The 14,052-nt window shown below is 54.6% G+C and overlaps 1 protein-coding gene across 1 annotated transcript in view; it reads right to left on the bottom strand.

Moving 5' to 3' along the window:
* Window positions 1–10,974, bottom strand: part of CALCRL (calcitonin receptor like receptor) — an 81,618-nt gene extending 70,644 nt beyond the window's left edge. The window contains exon 1 of the mRNA XM_080668894.1: window positions 10,823–10,974. The gene's annotated coding sequence lies outside the window, so the exon portion shown is untranslated. The remainder of the gene's footprint in view (window positions 1–10,822) is intronic.
* Window positions 10,975–14,052: the final 3,078 nt, after the last annotated feature.

Here is a 14,052-nt window from a genome sequence, read left to right on the forward strand (position 1 = left end):
ACGTAAGTCAGGGTGATCCCGACATGGAACGTGTGCTCCCAGATCATAAAAGTAAGGATTGTCAAAGCGAGCGTTGGAGGAGGAGGTGATACAGGTCTTGCTACGTATGGGCCGTTCGGGGTGGCGGTGTGCGTATTATTTCAGTATTTAAGCATGTGCCTTGTTCACTCTTTTATTTTGTTATAAATTTGAACCTCATCGTGTTATTATGTGTTATTCTGACAATATCCAGAGTTTAGTAAAGAGATAGCTATTCAGGGCCCTGGCCCGTTTGGCTCCGTGGATAGAGCAGCCGTGGGCAAACTAGGGCCCGCGGGCCGGATCCGGCCCGTTCGGCTGTTCTATCCGGCCCAAGGGGCCGAAAGAGCGGGGGGGTTCTCTTGCTCTCCCCTCCGCTCCTTTACTTTGAATTTATATTAGTTCACACAAACACTCCATCCATGCTTTTGTTCCGGCCCTCCGGTCCAGTTTAAGAACCCATGGTGGCCCTCGAGTCAAAACGTTTGCCCACCCCTGGGATAGAGCATGGGCCTGGGGACTGAAGGGTCCTGGGTTCGATTCCGGTCAAGGACACACCCCAGTTGCAGGCTCCTCCCCCACCCAGGCCCTGGTCGGGGCACCTGCCGGAGGCAGCCAACCGATGAGTTTCTCTCACATCGATGTTTCTCTCTGTCTCTCCCTCTCTCTCTAAAAACCAATGATTGGAGAAGATCCTTGGGTGAGGATTAAAAAAGGAAAAAGAAAAAGAGAGCGAGCTTTAGGGACCCCACAGGGATCGTGCAGGCATCCCCTCCCTCTGCGTGCGGGGCTCCCCGATGGTCCCGGGGGTCTGCCATGAGCACAGGGGTTGCATTCTACAAACGGCCCTGCCCCTCTGAGTGCGGGTGACCACGCAGCCCCCTCCGGCTGTCCCTGAGACACGGTCCTAGACGCAGGCCTGCCCGCACACCCAGACCCGGGAACCCTCCCTCTGGAGTCCCCATCCTGACGGCGGGGTCCCAGCCTCAGAGCGAGGCCCACCCGGGGCGGGGGTCGCTTCCCGCCACTCCCCACACGCCTCACCTCTCCTGGGAAGGAAGGAGTCAGCCCAGGCTTAGCACTCAGCCCCTTCCCCAAACACAAGGGCAGATCGAGCCTGTCCTGCCCTGGAGGGGGGGGGGGGGGGGCAGGCTCTCCACGGCGCAACGGAGGCCGGTCAGCCAGCGTTTCCTTTCCCAGCCTCCGGGCCCATCCCGTCTGTCTTGTTGGGCCCACTTATCCCATCACCCGCTCTCTCCTCTCCTCTTTATTCCGCTCCCACCCGCCTCCCTACTTTTTCTCTGGTTTCTTTTCCGTTCACATCCCGCGCCCCCCTTGGGTGTGAGTGCCGCGCGCTGGGTGAGCAGTAATTGCCGAGCGGAGCGACTGCATCCTCAGGGTCCACGTCTGTATTCTCCACGGGAGCGTTCTCCTGACTCTTCTCCGTTTTCCTAACTGGTCCTTCACTCCCTAGTCGTGTGCCATTCGTTTCTCATTTCATCAGCTTCTGGGTGGGTCTCCAGGCCCCGCACCTGGACGTTTACCAAGACGCCGCCACCAGCCCTGTGCTAAGATGAGGCACCCCGGCTTTACCCCGCGGGGGCAGGGGTTAGCAGGGGTGGGCAAACTTTTTGACTCGAGGGCCACCATGGGTTCTTAAACTGGACCGGAGGGCCGGAACAAAAGCATGGATGGAGTGTGTTGTGTGAACTGATATAAATTCAAAGTAAAGGAGCGGAGGGGAGAGCAAGAGAACCGGATAGAACAGCCGGATCAGGCCCGCGGGCTGTAGTTTGCCCACGGCTGGGTTAGGGCGTGCACCGTTTTTAAGTTGTATGTTTAAAACTCAGCAACGGAAAGCTGCGATGCATGTAAATATGGAGAGCACATGAGCTCCTTTCAACACAAACGAGGTCGGGGCCCAGGGAGCAAGAGGAACTGGTTACACCGGACGAGTCCGGGTTGTGTGTGGGCTTCTGGTCAGATTTCAGGCCGTAGGTTAGCTAGGAGTGTCTCCAATGTCCCTACCAACGTCCAGGAATAGTGACAGTTGGCACCATCAGGGTGATCCAGAATATACAGGAGCTGAGGAACTACGAAAATGAATATGAATTTGCCCGCCCACGTGGCTCGGTGGTTGAGCATCGACCTATCAACCAGGAGGTCACGGTTCAGTTCCCAGTGGGTGGGGGGCACAGGCCCAGGTTGCAGGCTCCATCCCTAGTCGGGGGCGTGCAGGAGGCAGACGATCCATGATTCTCTCTCACCATTGATGTTTCTCTCTCTCTCCCCCCCTCTCCCTTCCTCTCTGAAATCAATAAAAATACATTTAGAAAATATATCAAACAGATGTATAAATTGTTGGCGATTAAACAGGATGTGTATTCCACCGTATTGCTTTTGTATCGGGTTTGTTTTCTCCCTCTCAGTGTCACTGCTCCGTTTCCCCCCCTTTTCTACGGACGCTTCAGTGCCCTCGTCCAGGAGGCAGTGAGGGGTGGAGTGGGGTGAGCTGGGAGGTGGCAGCTGGCAGGCCTGCCAGTGTCAACACAGCACGCTGCCGGCTCCCGCCACCGGTCGGCCCTCCGGGGAAACGCCCCAGCGTTCTGTGTGCACACACCGCCCCGCCTGCTCATGCGCCCGCCCTGGGAAGGTCGCCCCTGGAATTCGCTGAAACCTGGACACGAGTACATTCATTACCCAGGCACCCTCGCTCATCTGTTGTCCTTCACAAAGGACCGGGGAGGGCTACCTCGTCGGCTGACCCAGAGGAATGAGATGGGAACAGGTTTCGGAGTGCTCTCTCTCTCCGGCCAAGTCGGTGATGCTCGCAGCTCCAGACTCCCAGCCCCAGTGTCCAGCCTCGAAAACCCCACGGCGTCGCCCGCAGGTTTCCGTGGAGACGCGTGTAACAGAACACATCCATTCACGGCATCATTTTTGAAACTTGCATCGAATGTACTGGGGTGGCGTTGGTTGGTTAAATGACACAGGTTTCAGGTGGACGACTCTGATGCATCGTCTGTGTGTGGCGTTGCGCGTTCACCACCCGAATCGAGTCTCCTTCCGTCACTATTTACCCCCCTTCCCCCTCCTGTCCCCCCTCCCCCTTTCCCACTGGTAGTCCCCACACTTGTCTGTGCTGTGAGTTTTGGGTGTGTGTTTGCTTACGCCCCCCACGCTTTTTTCACCTAGACCCCCACCCCCTCTCCGCTAACAGCTGTCGGTCTGTGTTCCGTATCGGTGAGTCTGTTTCCATTTTGTCTGTTTTGCTCATCGGGCTCCCCACATGGGTGGGAGCACAGGCCGCTGGTCTTCCTCTGAGTGGCTTAGCAGAGCACCCTCTGGGTGCCCCCGCTGTCCCAAAGGGTGCGACGTCCTTCTTTTCACAGCGGTGGAGGGGTCCACGGTGGGAGTGGGCCACGGCCTTCTTCTCATCCACTCACCCACGGACAGGCACTCGGGCTGCTTCCAGACCTTAGCCCAGGGGTGGGCAAACGTTTTGACTCGCGGGCCACCATGGGTTCTTAAACTGGACCGGAGGGCCGGAACAAAAGCATGGATGGAGTGTTTGTGTGAACTCATATAAATTCAAAGTAAAGGAGTGGAGGGGAGAGCAAGAGAACCCTCCACTCTCTCGGCTCCGCGGGCCGGATTGAACAGCCGAACGGGCCGGATCCGGCCCGCGGGCCGTAGTTTGCCCACGGCTGGTCTAGGCGCTTAGACAGAGGCTGGCACTTGTGGAGCTCACAGGTGCGTAGTATGACCAGAAAAGGGACAGTCACACAGAAAACATGTCCATTGTCGGAGGAGGTGGGTTGCAAGGTGGATGGATCATGAACAAAAGCTGGGACCGAATAACAGAGCGGAGCGTGAGCACGCCGACCGGGAAGGCCGGCAGGGCTTGGGCAGGGACTGGGACGAGCCCTCGACTGATTCTAACCCTCGCCCGGGTGCTGGGCCGCCTTCCTGCAGATGCGTGCCGCGGGCACCAGAAGTCCTAGCGGCAAAGAAACTTGTCTGGAGGGGAGGACTCAGCGAAAGCAGGGATGCTGGCATCTGGGGTTCAGGAACTCTGGGCCCCAAGTAAAAGGGGGGCCAGTTTTCTCGTCCAGAGGCTAGAAGGCTGGCCGTGGAGTGAGCAGTGGGGACAGGAAGGCATGATAAACTCAGAAAGCCCTTCCGTTAACTTATCCAAATAAACATCCCCGCGTCGTACATCAGTAACGTGAGACGATGCTGGTGATCGATGCTGATGACGGTTTAATTCCACAGAATCAGTCACGTGGGAGTGGATGCACTGCGATCGCTCTCCGGATGGAAAAGCGTAGCCCTTGTATTCACAGAGTTCTCCCTGCAGGACTGCGGCGTGCTGGCCAGCAGGCCTGGGAGGAAAGCGGACACGGGATGTAGGACAGTCCCAGAAGCCTAAACAATCGCGAGGCATTAGGGGCCGAGTGTCGTCCGAGTGTAACAATCTGACTCACGTTAAGCACCGGCTCCTCCAGACCTACCTCAGGGTGAGACTTAGGGAGCCCTCTGAGCACCCTGGGACTGGGGCCCCCGTCTCTGAGTCAAGAGCATACTAGACGTAGTGAGCCCATTCGGGGGGGGGGGGGGGGTTCGCTTCAGGGACTGCGCTGTTACACGTGGTGAACACGCTGGGCGTTCGTGGTGCGTGTGGCCCAGAACAGAGGCCGCTGAGCCTTTAGGCCTGGACGCGCAGACCTGCGTACATTGCGGCGGCGACAGGCGAGGGCTCAGGGAACACGGCCTCAGAGTTCATCTGAAAGGCTGCACCATTAGTGGGTTTTTGGGGGATGTTTGCATGATACAAAAAATCAGATATGGCCCTAACCGGTTTGGCTCAGTGGATAGAGCATCAGCCTGCGGACTGAAGGGCCCCAGGTTCGATTCTGGTCAAGGGCATGTACCTTGGTTGCGGGCACATCCCCAGTGGGGGGCGTGCAGGAGGCAGCTGATCAATGTCTCTCTCTCATCGATGTTTCTAACTTTCTATCCCTCTCTCTTCCTCTCTGTAAAAAGTCAATAAAATATATTTAAAAAAAAAACTCAGAGATGAACTCTGCTAAGTTGTATATGTTTATTTTCTTCTTTTAAAAATATATTTTATTGATATTTTACAGAGAGGAAGGGAGAGGGAGAGAGAGTTAGAAACATCGATGAGAGAGAAACATTGATCAGCTGCCTCCTGCACACCTCCCACTGGGGATGTGCCCGCAACCAAGGTACATGCCCTTGACCGGAATCGAACCCGGGACCCTTCAGTCTGCAGACCGACACTCTATCCACGGAGCCACACCGGTTAGGGCTATATGTTTATTTTCAAGAAAGTAGTCTGGAACCTGGTTCATTAAATAGGCACATATATTAATTTTACGATCGAAAGACTGGGTAAGTCTTGTTAAAGGATTTTTGAGCTGACAGCATGGAACACGGAACAGGAAATCCTTGGGGAAACGTCTAATTGAGGAAGCTCACTATCGCAAAGAATTCGGCCGATGAAAATGTGCATGAGGCGTGGGATCATCACCTGATGGCTCTCAGGCCTGTCGGCTTGTTTTAGATGGTCTTCAGGCTTCCTCACGCCTCATCTGAAGGCCTTTCTGTTCAAAGGAATGAAACCAAACATCCTTCAACGCCTTATTCGTAAGAATATCACTTCACTAACCACCTATTTTGTCCTAAAATTGAACGACTTCTGATACACAGCATGGCATGAACCTCTGATTTAGGTACAAGGAAATCTTTCTGTTAAGTTATGGGAGGTCAAAGTTATATTAGAAACCATTAAAAGAAGGCATTTCAGAGTGTTTTGACCAAAGCAAATACAATTGTGAGCTCAGTGAATCTATCAGATTGTTCTTTTTTTTTTTTTAATATATTTTATTGATTTTTCACAGAGAGGAAGGGAGAGGGATAGAGAGCTAGAAACATCGATGAGAGAGAAATATCGATCAGCTGCCTCCTGCACACCTCCCACTGGGGACGTGCCCGCAACCAAGGTACATGCCCTTGTCCGGAATCGAACCCGGGACCCTTCAGTCCGCAGGCCGACGCTCTATCCACTGAGCCACACCGGTTTTGGCATAAGGCGCTGTCTTGATGGAGGTGGAGCTGATGCATCTCACCCACCCCTGACGCCCGGCCCGGCCTGTGCTCCACGCGCGCTCGCTACGCTGAGGGTCACGCTGTTCCAGCCGGCGCCCCCCTCAAGCATCACGGTGTAGTCATGCGCGCAAAAACACAACCGCTGCCTCACAGGACTAAGTCCCGGTGCGAACAGGGCAGTGCCCACATACTGCGACCAGAGCACATTTCAATGTGGTGAAAGGAAGAGGCGTGCCGAAAGGTCTCACGTTTGTCACGCACGAGAAGACGTGCCACTCTGGAGCCCCTGAGACCAGAAGCAGCTCGTGCTATGGCTGGGGGAAGGTGAGGGCTGGCAGGTGTGGGGGAGGGGACTGCGTAGGAGGGGGTGCAGAAAGGGAGATGGCAAAGTACCCCCTGCAGAGTCTCTCCGTGGGCAGGGAGGCCTAGAGCTCTGCAGGGTCGCCTGTGGGTTGATGACAGTCATGCTACGGCCATGTCTGTTTTTTTGACAAGTATCCGCGGGGCTGAACCTACATACAGACAGTTGACCTCACCCTAAAAGAATACAGTCATGGGGATTAGTGAGCACAGTGTATTATAAAAGTGAGTCTGAGAACTCCTAATGGACCCACCGAAAGGGAAGAGCCCGTGAAAGTCATGAGATTATATGCAGAAGGCGAGTCCCTCTGAATGCGAAATAGTTCTCATTTTTCTGGAGAGTTTATAGTTTTCTTTAAAAAAATTTTTTTTAATTGATGTCAGAGAGGAAGGGAGAGAGAGAGAGAGAGAGAGAGGAAGAAACACCCATGATGAGAGAGAATCATGGATCGGCTGCCTCCTGCACGCCCCCCACTGGGGACCCAGCCTGCAACCTGGGCGTGTGCCCTTGACCGGGAATGGAACCTGGGACCTTTCAGTCCACAGGCCGATGCTCAACCACGGAGCCACCCCGGCTCGGGCTGGCTTTCCATTTCACGTGCGTCCTCTGACAGCCTGAGTGAGTCCAGGAAAAAGAGGCGCTGCAAACGCGAGACTGGCCTTGACCCCCATGGCAACGGCGCAGCTCCTGCTTGTGGGTTAGCAGCGTCTCTGAACCCCGCGCAGAGAAAGATGGGGAACGAAGCCAGAGACCTCCAACACCATCCTTTCAAGACATTCGCCACAGTCATTCTCTTTCCAAAACCCGTTAGCTCTGCAAGCTGCGTTCGAAGGCTCCGGGTATGAAATAAGGTTTGCTTAGGGAACCCACATCTTGATCATTTAAGAATTATTTTGCTCATTTTTCTACACAGTTCCAAGACAACCCTTCCAAATGAAGCTGCTGTCGAACGTTAACCACGTGGGTGACGACGGAAGGGAGTTACTGTTATAATGGTTCCAGACTGTCTGTTAGAAATACAGGACACTGTAGCCCTAACTGGTTTGGCTCAGTGGATAGAGCGTCCGCCTGCGGACTGAAGGGTCCCAGGTTCGATTCCGGTCAAGGGCATGTACCTTGGTTGCGGGCACGTCCCCAGTGGGGAGTGTGCAGGAGGCAGCTGATCGATGTTTCTCTCTCATCGATGTTTCTAGCTTTCTATCCCTCTCTCTTCCTCTCTGTAAAAAAATCAATAAAATATATAAAAAAAAAAAGAAATACAGGACACTGGGGCTGCCTGGGGTCTCATGCATTTTTACGTGTTACCAAAGGGTTTTTCCACATTAACATTTTTGTCTTAATATTACTTTGAATTTCTTACTGACATTTCTGTTATGCATGAAAAAATAATGGTCAAAGCACTCGAAGGAGAATGTAAAGGGTCTCATAAACCGGCTGGGTGTTGACTCCCTCTGAACCTCACTGTGTTCTGGGCGTCACCAGTGAGACAAACACATGTAGGTCGGTCATTCTTGAACATGAGTTTAAAGCGACAGACCCACTTTTAATTTCTTTTATTTCACTGTTTTTTGTTTTTTTTTTTCCAAAATGAGTGGCTTTGACATATTGTAAACATTTACCTATTTTAACTAATATAAGTAACATGTTTGCATGTGCTAGGTGTACTTTTAAAAAAGTATATCTTTGCAATAACCAACGTATGTTTCTTGAAGATAACTGGATGTTACAGGCTAGAAAAATACCTATATTTTTTTTTTTATCTAGAAAAATAAGTTAATTTTTTTTGGTTGAAAGCATACACTGATGCTCCGATATTCTCTTATCATTAAAAAAAAAAAAAAGCAAACACTAGAATAGAATAACGTGAATTTTTATTTCTAACTTTCAAACGTTTGAAATGTTTATTTCTAACATTATTTTCTCAAAATAGTTCGTCCTTGCCTTAGGACTCTCAATATTCATTGCCTAGTGTTTTACAACAGTATTTTTTTTTTAAAAAATAAAGATGATAAAATCCATGCTATTAATACCATTACAAAAATTTAATTAAATTATGCAGGGAAATTATGGGGTTTGGGTTAGCAATTTAAAAAATATTAGAGAAGTTGGGGAGTTCTGAACTTGATATGAACATAATACCTCTTTCTAAGATAATAATCTAAATAAAAATAATGCTATTTTAACTTTGTTACTCAGCCATGGCACTGGGTTAGGCATTTAATATGTTTTTCCATTTCCTCTCCTAATTATCAAATGGCTATTTACAAGGTCACAGTCCAAAAACACTTTTTTCCATCCTACCCCTGTGTCAGGGAACTCAGCACAATTAATAATAGAAAGCAGGCAGGAAGCCAGCCACAATGCTTTTAAAGAGTCACCAGCGTAAGGCTACCTTGAAGTTGACATTATTCAGAGAAATTCGGGGGGGAAGTAGGTGTAAAATTACCAGGGAGACACTCAGTCTGAGAAACCATCCACTGAGCTGTAGGCCGCCGGCCCTGGGCCGGTTCTGAGAGAGTTCGGCCAGGACTTGCCCACGGAAGGCCTTTGCAGAGTGTGGTCCATTCAGGTAAGAAATGCACGTCAATGCTGCCAGCCAATACCTGATCGAACCCAGTCTGAGGCCATTCTCCCTTAGCCAGGAGCTGGGGCCCCCCTGTCCCAGCAGCTCCCTGGGCTGGGGGCCCCCCTGTCCCAGCAGCTTCCTGGGCTGGGGCTCCCTGTCCCTGCAGCTCCCTGGCCTGGGGCCCCCTATCCCTGCAGATCCGGGGGCTGGGGCCCCCCTGTCCCAGCAGCTCCCTGGGCTGGGGCCCCCCTGTCCCAGCAGCTCCTAGGCTCGGGCCCCCCTGTCCCAGCAGCTCCTAGGCTCGGGGCCCCCTGTCCCAGCAGCTCCTAGGCTCGGGGCCCCCTGTCCCAGCAGCTCCTAGGCTCGGGGCCCCCTGTCCCAGCAGCTCCCTGGGCTGGGGCCCCCCTGTCCCAGCAGGTCTCTGGGCTAAGGCCCCCCTGTCCCAGCAGCTCCCTGGGCTGGGGCGCCCCTGTCCCAGCAGCTCCCTGGGCCGGGGCGCCCCAGCAGCTCCCTGGGCCGGGGCACCCTGTCCCAGCAGCTCCCTGGGCTGGGGCCCCCCTGTCCCGGCAGCTCCCTGGGCCGGGGCACCCCTGTCCCAGCAGCTCCCTGGGCTGGGGCCCCCCTGTCCCTGCAGCTCCCCAGCGGCCCTGGTGTCCCGCCAGGACAGCCTTCGCAGCTGGAGAGGCACCAGCAGAGGCTCCATCCCTGTTTCCTGCGTCCTGTCCAGGGAACCCTTCCTTTAGGGCGCGGACCCTACTTTTTATTTTTATATCTATGTATATAAAATTGATCTCAGAGAGGAAGGGAGAGGGAGAGAGAGAGAGACACACCAATGATGCCAGAGAATCATGGATCCGCTGCCTCCTGCACACCCCGCGCTGGGGATGGAGCCTGCAACCCAGGCCTGTGTGTGCCCTGACCGGGAATGGAACCTGGGACCCCCCAGTCCGCAGGCCGACGCTCTACCCACTGAGCCACACCACCAGGGCCACGGCCTCTCCTTTCCTGTTTCATGGCCGGATGCGCTCCCTGGGGGAACCTGGTTCCTCTCTCCACCCGCAGCCTCTCGCCCACACCCTCCCCTCCAAGGCCGGAGGGGCAGCCAGCCCCACGGGGCAAGCCGGGCGCCGGGCTCCGGGCTCCGGGGGCAGAGCCGCCACGGAGCTCCGCGTCCCCCGCGCAGCTGTGCTTCCCCGCGGCCGCCCACCCGCGACCCCGCCGCGGGCGCAGGTCGGGGCAGCGCGAGGGATGGAGACGCCGCGACAGGAGCAACGCACCCGCAGGAGCAGCAGCGGCGAGAGCGCCGAGCAGGCAGAGCGCGAACCCCACGCGGGGCGGTGCTCCCCGAAACCCCGCTGCGCCCGCCGCGCCCGCCGCGGAGTGAACGCGAGGCCCCGGGGGGACTCGCGCGCCCCTTGTCCCCCGCGGCGCCGGGCGTGGAGAGGCGCGTCCGGGTGGGGGTGCCCCGCGGTCACGGCCGCCCCGCGCGGAGAGCCGCCTCCCCGACGGGCTGAGACGGGACCCATCGCTCGGGGGTCGGACTCCCGAGTTCGTTCCTAGACGGTCCGGCCCCGCACAGGCGGCTCGCGGCGGCGGATCGAGCGCCTGCGGGTCGCACGCGCGGCGTCTCCTCCCGGAGATGCAGGAGGCGATGTCGGGGCGCCGGCCCCCGTGCCCCCGCTCTGGGAGGACCCGCCGAGCCGAGGACCAGGAGCAGCGCATGGACGGAGGAGGCGCTGACTTACCGGCGCGGCAGCTCCTGGAGAAGCGCTGGGCGGGCTGGCTGTCCGAGCCGCTGCCGCCGAGGGTCCCGGAGCCCGCCCGGCCCTGCGGGGAGGCGGCGGCGAGGCAGAGCCCGGCTCTGAGCTGCGGGGCTCCGGTCACCCCGTCCCAGCCCAGCAGGGGAGGCGGGGCTTCCTGTGACATCAGCGCCCCGCCCGCTCAGGGTTCGCTTACTCCTCCTCCAGGGGCGCCCCCAGGCGGCGCCGGCTCCCCCCACCCGCACCCAGGCAAGAAGCAGCCTGACCCAGGGGGTCCCAGCCACGGCCGCCTGGGCAGCACCCACATGGTGGGCTTCACCCCCCTGAGCTCTGCTCCAGCGGGCCCAGCAGCTGCCTGCCGCTGGTTGCAAGGGAGTCGAGCTAATGTTCTGTTCAAAGATGTCAGGAGCTGGGGCGGGCGTGTGTGTGCGTGTGTGCATGTGTGTGCGTGCATGTGCATGTGTGTGCGTGCGCGCGTGCTCGTGTGTGCGCACGTGTGTGCATGTGTGTGCGTGTTCGTGTGTGTGGGTGCGTGTGCATGTGTGCGCACATGTGTGCGGGTGTGCGTGTGTGTGCGTGTGTGTGTGTGAATTATACTTCCCCGTGTCCCCGAGGAAATTCCCCATCTTCCCGGGAATGAACACGGGGAGTGGTGACTGCACGCGTGTTCATGCACTCTGTCTTCCGCCACTCCTGCTGTGGAGCTCTGGAGTCAGAGCCAGGCCTTGACCAGTTTCCCAGGACGAAAGGGAGGAACTTCATGCTGCAGGTTTCCTAAACGTGTTTTTGCTGTGCTATGACACTAGTGTGTGCTATGACACTAGTGTGTGCTATGACACTAGTATGTGCTATGACACTAGCATGTGTTATGACAATAGTATGTGCTATGACACTAGCATGTGTTATGACAATAGTATGTGCTATGACACTAGCATGTGTTATGACAATAGTATGTGCTATGACACTAGTATGTGTTATGACACTAGTATGTGTTATGACACTAGTATGCATGTGTCTTTCATCAACAAAACCATCGTGAGCCAAGGAAGATAAGTTTATTGCGAACGTGTGTAATGGCTTGTTGGGACTGACTGGGGAGGCAGGCTGTGAGACAGACATGACTTTGGATAACGTGGTACGTGTGTGAAGGTACGGCAGCAGTGATCATTCCTGAAACCTAGGCAGCACTACACATCCCTTAATGTATCTGAGCGCCGACGTCCTCATCTGTGAACTAAAAATGATGATCAGGTCATACCTGACGTCCCTTACGTCTCCAAGCCTTTCCATCAAGTTATGTAACATTTAGAAATACACAGGCTATTGTGATGTTCATTCTGTCCTTCGTAAACGTGGGATCAGCGGCGCTGAGACACTGGCACGTGACTGCCACTCTGGAACAAAACGGGATGCTGAGCAGTCCTTGCAGACAATCCAAGGCGGTCACGGCTAGCAACGGGAAGGGGTTCTTGTCCCTGAAGCTCCATGCTCCTCACATTTTTATTGGCTGGACCCTGGGAGAAACTTAGCGCACAATCTCTGACCTGAAGATCAATAGAATCAAGGCCAATGAAAACACATTCATGTAAAAAATAGGATGCACACTAACCTCTATCCATGACGATTCTGTGGTTGTGGGAAACGGAGTTACACCTGGTTTGTCCCTGGGGGACTGAACACTGTCTCCCCAGGTTGCGTGTAGGAGGCCGGTGAGATGTTGCTTCACGTTGAGCTAACTCCTCCGGCCCCGAGGAGGAATTCCGAGATGCAGATCTTAAATCTGAATCTCCCAGCCCATGTCTCTCACCCCCAGGCGTGATCCAATATGCGAAAGAGACATCTGACCCCCTAGGAAGAGATCAACATGTAGCTTTGAATTTAAATCATGAAAAATTAAAACTCTTTACGTTTGCAAAAACATGGATATTTCCCCCCCAAAGATTAGTTGATTTTATTTGTCCAACACTAGTAAAATCTAGTGAACGGGAAAGAAATCTATGCTATAAACTTAGGCCATAAGACTCTTAGATCTGAAATGAATGCTCTGCTATCTAGTTGGGAGTGGTTATGGGATTTTCTATGATTACAACCAAAGGGCCGATTTTTCACCCTAATGGCGCACATGCTTTCTCACCTCGAGGGAAACCATAACGTGGTTTTAAAATATTTACCATGGATACGAATCGGAAAAGAGCAGAAAACGTTAAATTTGAAACGAGTCATATTACAACACGCCCCTATATGGATAAATAAAACTATTTTATTAGCCTACGTATAGAACTTACTTTCACATTGTAACATGCGTTTCCCCGAGAGAGGCCAACAACATAGCATAAACAATTGCCTGAAAAGCTGCCTCTTCTGTTCCTGGATTCCTACGAGCTGATGGGATTGGGTCTTCGAGGAGTTCCAGGGGTGGGCAAACTTTTTGACTCAAGGGCCACCATGGGTTCTTAAACTGGACCGGAGGGCCGGAACAAAAGCATGGATGGAGTGTTTGTGTGAACTAATATAAATTCAAAGTAAAGGAGCGGAGGGGAGAGCCAGAGAACCGGAGAGAACAGCCGGATCCGGAGTAGAGCATGGCCGAATTCGAACTCCATACTTAGCTTCAGCAGATGGAAAAGCTCGCTTAACCGAGGGCGCAGAGTGACCGTCAGGGCCAACGCTCCCAGTGAGGCGACCAGCCGCCCGCTTGCGAGGCGCCCCGTTCAGAGAGCCGGGCTCACAGCGTCCCGCTTTGGACAAAGCCTCACACACGGTCCCCCCGCCATCCTCACCAGCCGGCCCGCCAGGGGTGCGCACACACGGAGGACGCGTGAGCCATGTACTCGGGAATCTCACTCTCCGCCCCAGGAAGGGGACACCGTTTTCCCATCCCCCGGCTGGGGTTCCCTGGCCGGGCTGGGGTCCCCGGCACCCTGCACGTGTGCGTCTTGTGAATTTACCCTGAAGGCTCCTCCTTGGCTGATATCAGCCTTGGCTGGGACATGAGGGACGTGTTTAACGTGGTGCTGATGCCATTGGCCTAAGCAGCACCTGCTTAAATGCCCGGGTCTTGGATTTGCTTGAAAATGTAGCTCATACCGACTCCAAAGATGCCACGTGAGTCTGAATGTCTCCCCCGTACAGACTACTTTGTTCAGCTGTGTAACTTGTAAAATGACCAGCAATTTTGATTTTTCGCTTCAATGATGCATGCACGTTTCACATCC

This window comes from Plecotus auritus (assembly GCF_963455305.1).
Source record: "Plecotus auritus genome assembly, chromosome: 5".
Classification (NCBI taxonomy): domain Eukaryota; kingdom Metazoa; phylum Chordata; class Mammalia; order Chiroptera; family Vespertilionidae; genus Plecotus; species Plecotus auritus.